Source organism: Herpailurus yagouaroundi, unplaced genomic scaffold (assembly GCF_014898765.1).
Source record: "Herpailurus yagouaroundi ecotype Mexico unplaced genomic scaffold, PumYag 202, whole genome shotgun sequence".
In the NCBI taxonomy this organism is placed as follows: domain Eukaryota; kingdom Metazoa; phylum Chordata; class Mammalia; order Carnivora; family Felidae; genus Herpailurus; species Herpailurus yagouaroundi.
In genome coordinates, this window is record NW_024412433.1 from 7,965,006 (window position 1) to 7,976,347 (window position 11,342).

The following is an 11,342-nucleotide window of genomic DNA, read 5'->3' on the forward strand; positions in this document are numbered from 1 at the left end:
CTTTCCTCACCTACTAGATGAGCAAAGGTGAAAAAGACTGTAACACCCAGTGTGAGTGAGGGCTCTTGCACAGCTTCCCACATAGGGGTGGGATGAGTGAAGGTACTAGCACTTTTTGGAGGGCAGTCTGTCAATATATCTCTCAGAAGCCTTAATAAATGGATACCTGTTGACTTAGCAATGCTCCTGTTACCCCTGATCTGGCCTTGAGGGAAGGGACACCACTGTCTCCCTTGGCCACTCCATCCAGAACATGGTACCAGTGCCTTCTCTTCATTCCCCCAGCAGAGCAAAGGCCAGGCTCTCCGGAGGTGCTGGAGACCAGCCAGCAAGCACAGCATAGGCAGCCCAGCGTCCCTCACCGGGAAGCACCTACTTCCTTTTGGCCAGACACAGTCATCACCCCCCCCCACCCGGGGACCGCCCTAGGCCTCTCCTTATGGCCCAACTGACCCAACCATCAGCTCCAGAGAGAGCACGTTTTTACACCACTCTCTCCATTCTTCACTTCCCGCCCCAGGGCAGCTGACAGTGGAAACTCCCAGTCACTGCAGAGGCAGCCAGGCCGCCCTCGCTCACTGGAACGGGTCTGATTCTCCAGCCCCATTAAGATAACTACAATATATTGCAAGGTCTAAGCTCATCTGTGGTCGTGTTGTTACATTTTTAATAGTGAAAAGTGGAAACAACCTACAAGCCCACCAGTAAAGAAGCGACTGCATAAATGATGAGACCTCCATACATTAGAACACCATGGAAAATGACACAAACCTATATATAGTTGTGTGGGAGGAAGGGGAGGGAAGATCACCTGAGCCAATCTGTGCAAAGCGTTCAGGACAACACAAAAAATACTCAGGAGTTGTGGATAACTGGAAAAGGGGGCTACGAGGCCGTGTTACAATCCAATAGCATTTTATTATTTTCTAAAGATTTTTACTTATTTATTTTGAGAGAGGGAGAGGAAGAAAGAGTGGGGGAGGGGCAGAGAGAGAGGGAGAGAGAATCCTAAGCAAGCTCCTCGCTGCCATTGAGGAGCCTGATGTGGGGCTCAAACCCGTGAATCGTGAGATCATGACCTGAGTCGAAACCAAGAGTCGGACACTCAACTGACTGAGCCACCCGGGCACCCCAGCATTTTATTAAAAAATATATATCTTGGGGCGCCTGGGTGGCGCAGTCGGTTAAGCGTCCGACTTCAGCCAGGTCACGATCTCGCGGTCCGTGAGTTCGAGCCCCGCGTCGGGCTCTGGGCTGATGGCTCGGAGCCTGGAGCCTGTTTCCGATTCTGTGTCTCCCTCTCTCGCTGCCCCACCCCCGTTCATGCTCTGTCTCTCTCTGTCCCAAAAATTAAAAAAAACGTTGAAAAAAATTTAAAAAAATATATATATATCTTTATGTATTTATATACCTAGAAAAATATATGGATGGGTGTAACCCAAAATGTTAAGAGTGCCTATTTCGGGGTGGTGGGCTTAGAGGTGGTCTTCTGCTTCACACCCATTTATATCTTTTATATTGTCTGTGTTATAATGGTCATGTAATATTTTACCGTTTTTTGAATGATTCAGGAAATGGACAAGAAAAAAGATTTCAAAAATGTTCTGGTCAGCCTTATCTTAGCATGAGAAATCTTGACATATTAACTTGGTAATATAGCACAGTCTATGTAGTACTCAGAAAAAAAAAAAAGACGATTTTCACTTTTTTGAGGTAGAATAAGACAAAAACTTTCATGTTTTTAAAAAATGTTACAATACTTGGGAACCATTTAGGGGAATGTGACCCTGGGAAGTTGGTCCTCCACCAGCCCCTGAGCTGGAAGGCACCAAAGTGCTTTCTGTGCAGGTACTCCTCTGGGGTCACCTGGCTGTGGTGACACAACCCAGAGTCTGAGTGCCTACAAGTAGCTCTAGGCTGACCACCTTATGCACAAGAGGAAAGAGATTCCTTTCTTGTCAGTTCCAGGTAGAGAAAAATAAAATCCCTGGGCTTGGCTTGGGTCCCATGCTGATCCCTGAATCAATCGTATGACCAGGAGAATGCAATGTGTCGTAGACAACTTTGTTCTTCAAACCCCAGGACTCCTTTCTCTCTCTCCTTTGGTAACAGTAATCACATTTCCTTTGGAGGTCCATTCCGTCCTCATCCCCTGGGGTTCTACTGAGGTTGTCAATCTCTACACTCAACTCTAGGTCTCAGAGACAAGCACTTGAACTAATACTGGCCAACCCATGAAAAACCGTCTTCCTGGCCACAGGGCCTGGGGACTCAAATGAAACAGGACCAGTTGGTCCTTCTGCAAGATCCTGTCTAGGGACGCCTGCATGGCTCAGTCAGTTGAGCCTCTGACTTCTGCTCAGGTCATGATCTCATGGTTTGTGAGTTCAAGGTCTGCATTGAGGGGCTCTTAGCTGTCACCACAGAGCCTGCTTCAGATTCTCTGTCCCCCACCTCTCTCTCTGCACCTCCCCTGCTCATGGTCTCTCTCTCTCTCTCTCTCTCTCAATACAAAAATAAATAAACATTTTAAAAAAGATCCTGTCTAGACATTGAAAGAAGATATCCAAGGGCATTTCCCTCCTCACCTCCATCCCCTGACACATGGAGAAAGATGCCCTGCAGTGGGAGAGAATATGCTCACTACACAGAGGCAGAGATGAGCTATGGCAGAAGTAGGCTCACCCTCATTTGAATCCCCGTACCTGGTTGTGATCAGCCAATAGCATTCCCCTCCCTAGACTTCCCAGTTATGCAAATGATGAAGTCCCTCATAGTTTGAGTTGGGTTTCTCCCATTAACCGATTAAGGGGCCTGGGCTTGGTGAGATCTGAACCATGTGCCCATGTCTATGGTCAAAGAAATAGGTCATGGAGATTGGCACACCCCAATAAAACCACAGGGTTGGAGTGGAGGAGAGTTCCCCAGAGGAGGGGCTACTGAGCAGGGTCAGAGCAAACAATAATAGCAAATGAGTATTGAAACATCATTTATGGGGGCACCTGGGTGGCTCAGTCAGTAAGGCATCCAACTCTTGATTTCAGCTCTGATCACGACCTCACGGTTGATGAGTTCGAGCCCTGTATCAGGCTCTGTGCTGATGGCGAGGAGCCTGCTTGGAATTCTCTCTCTCCCTCTCTCTTTGCTCCTTCCTCTTTCTCTCATTTCTCAAAAATAAATAAATGAACTTTAAAAAAAGAGACATCATTTATCAAATCATGGGGGTTTATCTAATTCTATTACTATATTACAAACAGTTGCCAAAAAATAAAAAGTATGTAGAAAAGTTAGTGAATAAAGTTTCATATGTTAAACTCTGTATCTTACAAAGAATAGCCCTATTTCTAAAGGCCCGTGAAATATTTATAAAAATAATATATATTCAGGTACAATGAAAATCTCAGTAAAATCCAAATCCCAGATAGAAGTTGTATCCTTGGATCACAATGCAATAAAATTAAAAATCCATAAACAAAGTTCATATGAGGGGCACCTGGGTGGCTCAGTCAGTTAAGCATTGGACTTTGGCTCAGGTCATGATTTCACTGGTCATGAGTTCGAGCCCCGCATCGGGCTCTGTGCTGACAGCTCAGAGCCTGGAGCCTGCTTCAGATTCTGTGTCTCCCTCTCTCTCTGCCCCTCTCTTGCTCGAGCTCTGCTCTGTCTCCCTCAAAAATAAATAAAACATTAAAAAATTAAAAAAAAAACCTTTATGGTAGAACATATATTGAACAAATATATATACATCTGATACATAAAAATATATTTTAATATACAACAAATCAAGTGAAACTTTTTAAATGAAGAAAGAAATAATTATCACTACATCCATATGGGAAATGGAGGGTAATAATGGCACATGAATAGCAAATCCTTACTCATACTATTTACCACAGAACATTCCAGACAGGTTAAGGTTAGATATTCACATGCATACATACACACAACGATTTAAAAAAAAAAAAAAAAACCCACAACGGAAGAATAGAAAAGAATAGGCTCACTCAGTCTACTGAGACATGGGGGTCAGGACAAAGTGTGGGTTTCAGAGCAGACAGACCTCTGAGTTTCAGTCCCACCTGAGGTGCTTACTCAAATACTTAATTCTATGAGCTCAGTTTGTTATCTGCTTTCCTACCTGATGTAGGTAAAAATTCACAGGAATCAAAGCCACTTCGTGGTGCCCACTTTTAGCTTCTGCAGTGGATTTTTCTAGGCTGGGTGCAGGGGGTGCACTCTGGCACCTTCCCAACAGATGGCCCCTGGGGAGAAAGATCTGAGTGAAGGAACCGCCCAAGCATGTAATTAATGAAAAGTATAAGAGGCTATAAGAACAAAATACATTTTTTAGATATTTTTTTGAGTTTATTTATTTTTGAGAGAGAGAGACAGAGAGAGAGTGCACGAGTGTGTGCACAAGCAGGGGAGGGGCAGAGAGAGAGGGAGACGCAGAATCCGAAGCAGCCTCCAGGCTCTGTCAGCACAGAGCCCGACGTGGGGCTCCAACCCATGAACTGTGAGATCATGACCTGAGCCAAAGTTGGACACTCAACCAACTGAGCCATGAAGGTGGCCCTAAAATACATTTTTTCTAATTTGTAAACATCTGTATGTAACCATAAAGAAAAGCAATGGAGTGAAAGAACATTTCAGGGTATAGAGGAAAAATAATAAGCATATAAGCATATTTAACGGATTGATAACAATATTTTTGAAATCGCTGAGAAATGAGAGGAAGACAACTTAAGGCAACTCTGAGAGTCTTGGGCAAATACAAACAGAGCTGCAGCATTAGCAGGAGAGCTGGAAAAGAATTCACCAACTATGTACCACTGGCCCAGAGCTAGCATGAAGCTACCAAAGCACAGGACACTCACACCATCCAATCTTCCAACTAGCAATTCCTCTGATGAGAGGAAAAAAAGAAGAGGGGAAGGGAGGAAGGAAGAGAGAGAAGGCAGGGTAGAGGCAGAAGGAAGGGAGGGAGGGAAGAGAAAAACTCCATTTGCGTGGAGGTGTTTTTACCTGTATAATTTGCATACACATCACACATAATTTGCATACACATCAGCCCAAATCGTGACTGTGAACGATTACATCGCAGACTATACAGCTCCATGGAAAAGGTTATACAAAATACTGTTGCATGAAAAAGTTGATCACAAGATATTATATACTCTTGGATTCCAACAAGGCTCAGATTTCCCCAGGAGGATCTGAAACCTGAAGAAAGCAACAGGCAGATCGTGTTATATTGGTGGAGGTATTTAAACACTTTGCTGTTGGTTTGACATTTCTGTTGACCTTGCACTGTAACATTGGGTAAATATACTATACACACTCACACACACACAAATGGATTTATTTTTTTAATGTTTTTATTTATTTTTGAGAGAGACAGAGAGAGACAGAGCATGAGCAGAGGAGGGACAGAGAGAGAGGGAGACACAGAATCCGAGGCAGGCTCCAGGCTCCGAGCTGTCAGCACAGAGCCCGACGCGGGGCTCGAACTCACAGACTGCGAGATCATGACCTGAGCTGAAGTCGGACACCCAAGCGACTGAGCCACCCAGGCGCCCCCCAAAAATGGATTTAAAAGAGAACGTTTATCACTCCACCCAAATGAAGCTTGACTCTGCCCATGCCATCTTGAGGCTACATTCCTAGGCCTCAGCCTGAGGTTTCCAAGCAAGTGAGAGCATGTGTGCGGAGGGCAGAGGCTGGCAGGGCCAGCAGCCGGGGCTCCTCTGTGGGACACAGCTGCCCGCAGGGTCCTGGCCTGGCGAGGCCTGGGGAGCGTCTTATCGCATGAGCTCATGTGAAAGCCCCACGCCTCCGGGTCTCCAGCGAACATTTGCCATTCCTTTCCTGTCACCACCCCGCTCCGTGCTTGTGCCCATGAGCTCATCGTTGCTGGGCAAGTCCTCCCTGGGTCAGATAACTGCCAGGGGCAATTCCTTTCCCAGCCTCCTGCCCCTGCCCTGTGCCTCCAACAGACGGAGCGGGCCCTGACTCCCACTCTGTGGTTCCACACAGAACAGAGAATTGTGTGAGGTCAGCAGAAGTCTGGGGGGGCTTGACAGAGCTCTCCCACCCCAGCCCGGCCCCTGTCCTAGCCTCGCCTAGGAGTCTGGGAACTGCTCAGCCAGTGTGACCAGACAGACCCCACCTGGACGCCAGGCCCTGCCCATGTCTGAGCCACCGTCTTGTTTCTGTCTCAGTCCCAGACTCAGCAGCAACCTCGGGCCCAGGCACTGCCTCCCAGGTGGGTGTCAGCCAGAGGAAAGGCTGGGGGAGGGGAGTCCCAAAGCTGTGAGGATCCCCACCCAGAAACGGAGGCTCTGTCTGTCCTGCTGGTATGAGGGAAGGTTTCTCAGGTGAGAGCTGGTTCATACGCTCGGTCTCATACACGAGGGACCCCTGTGTACCAAGCCTCCTGCTGCTAAGAATACAAGGTGAGGCTTAGTCGTCTTTCTCTCAGGGACAACTGAAAAGAGAATGACCACCCCTTTTCCTGTGAGTGTCACCCCTTCACTTTCAGAAGCTCGTCCCAGCCAGCTGCGGCCTCAGACCACCTAATTCATGCTGTCCCCTCATCTCCCGCGGACAGGTCTGGTTCCCCGATGCTAGAAGACCTCAGAACCGCACTGTTCCCAACCAGTCTGGCCCCATCCTTTCCAGACCTCCCAGAAACTGAAGAAGGAAAGAATGGGAGGAGGGGACCGTGTGGTCCCAGAGAAATGGCTGCTGACAGATGGGACAAAGGCCCTAGAACTCCGAACACCCCCCCCCCACACACACACACCCAGAAAATGGCCACGAGTGGCAGAGGAGCTGTGTCTGTTTCTCTGCCAAGCCGCACACCACATTCCCACGGGAGCCACTCGGCACAGGGTGGAGACAGCTGTTCCCCTCAGCAGATGTTCTCGCGGGAGGCAGGGGAGCTCACTCCTAAGCCGGATCCTCATGACTCACCCCGTAGGCCTAAGCGGCCTGCTGAGCCTGCCGTGTGACGAAGGCAGATCAGACAGCCAGTGGGGGGCCCCCCCGTAGCCTTCCGAAAAATGAAGCTGCTATAGTAGCTTTGCCGGCACCTTCCTGCTGCGAGGGCAGAGGCTATCTCTGTCCCTGCTGTCCCCCTAAGGCCGAGCACAATGCTGGCCTTGAATTCCTGTGCATTTATTAAGCACCTGCCTTGTGGCTGGCAGTATGCAAGGAACTGAGACTATTGAGGTAGACACAGGAGCTCCTCACAAAACTGACAGATGGTGGCATTAAGGTTATGACGGTGGCATGCACAAGGGTCTATGGGACTCAGGCTGGGCCCCAGTTGACTGTGCTGAACCAGAGGAGAAGTCTATGGGGCCCGTCAGGCCCAGGGAGAGCCCTGGCCCTCAGAAGGTTCATCACACCAGAAGATTCCCAGGCCCATCCCCCGTCGTTTCAGATCCTACCAGGTCCTTCTGCCAGAAACAAGCCTGTCCTGGAGGCTCTCCCACCTCAGCAAGGCTCAGAAACCTTTCCTGACTGTCACACACCCTTCTCCCCTTCTCCGTGAGGCTCACCTCCTGGAAGGTTCTCGCTGAGCAGTCCCAGCCACGCCACCCTATTCTGCAGTCCACACTACGTGAAAACTCAAGGAGACAAAGAGAAGGTGGCATGGCCAAGATCCAGGGAGGGTCTAGCACCAAGGAGGGTATGAGGCCAGGATGTCCAGACCATGACGCCCAATCCCTCTGAGTCCAAGTTCCCTCAGGGGGTAATAGGAAGGGGCAGGATCCCACTGTCTGGGCTGCCAGATCCGAGCACTGTTCTCTGAAGCCAGGCACCCTGTCTCCCAACCCCTCTACCTCCATTCCTGGCCCAGCTACCTCCCAGCTTTCTGGATTTTCTCATAGCACATCACTCACCACGCTGTGTTTCTCTTAGTTGCGTGAAACCTATTCTGCCTGAGAAACTCATTTGGATTTAATGGGGTAAGAAGGTGTTGAAGTTAGAAATATTTGCTTAGTTTAGCAATATGTATAAGCACATGTCACCTTCATTTTACTGAAGTGAAGCCTCCTCACCAGGCTGTGAGCTAGATCAGGCACTAATTTCTACAGAGTCAATGTAATATTTTTAATCATCCCCTCCAATAATTTACAACATGATTTTTCGAGACAACATGGCCAGCACAGTTAGTCTGGACCCAGTCATTGAACATGGTCCTGATGATTTGCTTTGTTATTTCCTTAGGGGAACCATTCAGTCCCTCCACACAGTTTTCTTCTCCAAATATTGTCCCCTTTGTCCTTCTATCCATCTCTGAAAGTGCATGAGGAAGACCCGACGCCCCCAGATGTCCTCATCCTCACATCAGGGACGTCTGGGGGAGCAGTGGGGTTCTGGCAGACTGCTTATTCCGGGAATGAAAGTTTGGAGGTCCAGCAGTGGGCACCAAGGGTGTGGGTTGTCCTGGGGATCAATCAGGGTGCTTTCTTGCAAGTGACAGAAACGGACCGGCTGAGTAAAGAAGAGGGATTTATTAAAGAGCATTGGGAGGTCTGAGAAGGCTGGGAAACAGCTGATCCAGGACCAGTCAAGCTGCAGTGGGTCTGCTGAGGCCTTCCGAGATATTCCTGGCCACCAACACTTATGATAACACTGGGTCAATAGCAACCCTGACACAGGACGGTGGATTCTATCGCTACCACCCACCATGCCCTCTTGGATGTGACTAAGAGCATTCCGCATGGCACGGACTTCTCTGAGACCATGGCTCCCGATTTAAAACCCAGGGGGTCCAAGTCACAAACCCCTGCTCATCTGCAGGTCAGGCAAGCAAGCATTTGGCAATTCAGCTTCTCCCAGGGGGCTGAGAAGCCAGGCAGCAAAAAATCACTGATATGCGTCCAGTACAACGAGACTGCCTCCCCTCCTTACCAACTCCCTGCAGCCCAAGATCCTGAATCATCTGTTTGATTAGAAGTTCTGAACCCTATTGAACTCTACACTAGAGCCTCCCCTCTTACGTTATTTCACCCATGAGGCAAAGCCACCCTCATCTGGAAAGGAAGGAACCTTCTTCTTGCCCATCCCGCGCTGAGACGGAGGGACCGTACCGAGCAATCCAGGAACAAAGGTTTGTTGTGTTCTGCTGCACATTGGGCCCAGAAACAATTCACACAGGCACAAGGGTGGTTTCCAAACAATATATGGGCTTTAGGTTTTTTTATTATTATTTTTAATGTTTCTTTGTTTTTGAGAGAGAGAGAGTGTGTGTGAGCTGGGGAGGGACAGAGAGAGAGAGAGAGAGAGAGAGAGACGCAGAATCCGAAGCGGGCTCCAGGCTCCCAGCTGTCAGCACAGAGCCTGACATGGGGCTTGAACTCACCAACTGGGAGATCATGACCTGAGCTGAAGTTGGGCACTTAACCGACTGAGCCTCCCAGGCACTCTGGGCTTCAGGCTTTTTTAGGGTGGCAGGGCTTGGGCTTAAAAGTATTTTCCAACCCCTGGGGAGCCCAGATTGCAAGAAGTGTGTTCCCTCCAACCCCTCATTAGCATCTGGCTTTGTCGTGTGTCTCTGGCTAGTGTTTCTGGCCATTTGCATTTTAGATACTGCTCACCAGAAAGTGGTTGATGATCACACACTCCTGGGACAGAAATCCACAGAGGACTTTCAGGCTTGGGAAACCCAAAGGTGGGGCTCCCTCAGCCGACTGGTGGCCCTGAATCCTGATAGACCAATCCTATAATCCCTTCCGTGAAGGGGCCAAGAGTCTTCTATAAGACCCTTGGGGCCCCTTCTACCCACATGGGAAAGCCCCCTTCCTTGAAGACTGTGGACTCCAACAAATCTGAAACACAATCTCCAAGACCAGACAGTAGAAGGCCTCCTCCAGGTACACTCCAAGAAGGCGAGCTCACTGTAGGGACCTCTATAGCAGCAAGAAGCTCTGCCTCTTTGGAAAACTCCATATGATCAACATTTGACCAGAGCCCAGCCAGGGCAAGCCAATCTCCAGGACACAGACCTTGGCAGCAGACCTGTCCCTTCTGGAAACATCTGGCGCTCGCTCCATACCGAGGTCAGGATGCTGAACCATCTTCGGTTCAGAGAGCCCCTCGCCTTCATCTCCCTCCTCACTTTCTCAGCGTTTAGGCCTCGGCCTCTACTCCCTTGCCTGCTTGTTAAAAGCCACGTGGGGAGCAGTTGTCCCCCCCCCCACCCCCCGCCTCCGAGGAACTGAGCCTATCTATTGAGGCTATCTGTCAACCCTATCTGTCTTTTATTTTTGAAAAGGGAAAAAAAAAAGGAGGGATAAACTCTGACGTCATGAGCTTGCGTGGGACAGTGGGCTTGGAGGCCATCTGGAGCAGGTGCTGGCAGGGCCCCTGGGAAAGAAGAAGAAGGGCAGCTGGCTCATCAGGTGGGGGTGTCCTGGGGTCAAAGACCTCATGGCACCATTAGGTTAAGCTTTCCTGGAATTTCTGGCCCAGGAAGGATAGATGAGTCTTCCTTGGCCTCCAGCTCCTCTCTTAAAGCCAAGTCCTGTAGGTGCAGGACTCCTGGAGGAGGCACCAAGCGCCAGAAGACCTGGCCAAGCTCTGACCTCTGTGTCTTCTGTGGGTCTCCCCATCAATCGGTTCTGAGGAATCTCAGGGGCACGGTGTCCTCCCCCTCCTCCCCAGGAGTGCGAGTGACATTCAGATGCTTCTTCTGCCCCAGCTGCTCTTCCTGCCTTTGTCCAGGGGTTGGAAGCCTCTTGTCAGGCGTCCTGGTTCACTCTGCCCCCGTCCAGGAGGCAAGGACAGCTTTTTCGCAATTACAGGTGGTGAAACTGAAGGCCCAGAGCAGTGATGGGACTTGGCCCGGGTCCCGCTGAAATTTCCCTGCCCGGCCTCCATAAGATCTGCTCACCGCCTGTTCAGTGTCCTCTCTGGGAAGTTATGCAGCTGGAAGGGGGCCCCTGGGATGAAATAATTGCAGAGAAAACAGATGGGCTGCTGAGGATTCCTCCCTTCCTCTGTGTGCCTGAGAATCCTCCCGCTTTGCCCCAGGGCCAGGAGGGGGCGCTGTTCCACATGGAGCTAGTTCCCACCCCCTGGGCAGTCTGGTCTCAATCACTCCTTCCCCAGCCTCAGGTAAGCCCTTATGCACACCTTTCTCACCGGAGGAATACTCAAGGCCCCTTTCATGTTCCATAGGGTCCTGCTAGCAGAGTGGACACCGACTGTTCCCAGGAAGGGCGCCTTCTGTGCAAGACATTCGCCTTGCCTTCGTGAAGGAGAAAAAGGGGAAAGGGGCCCACAGGAATGGAGCCTTTTCTCTCCCTGTCCCCGCCTTTCTTTCAGAG

The 11,342-nt window shown here is 49.8% G+C and overlaps 1 long non-coding RNA gene across 1 annotated transcript; it reads left to right on the forward strand.

Annotated features, from left to right (window-relative positions):
• The first annotated feature begins 6,089 nt into the window (after positions 1-6,089).
• LOC121014431 (uncharacterized) lies at positions 6,090-10,230 on the forward strand. Its single transcript, XR_005783212.1, has 3 exons — positions 6,090-6,265; positions 8,239-9,124; positions 9,601-10,230. It is a non-coding gene; the product is annotated as an uncharacterized LOC121014431 (long non-coding RNA).
• Positions 10,231-11,342: the final 1,112 nt, after the last annotated feature.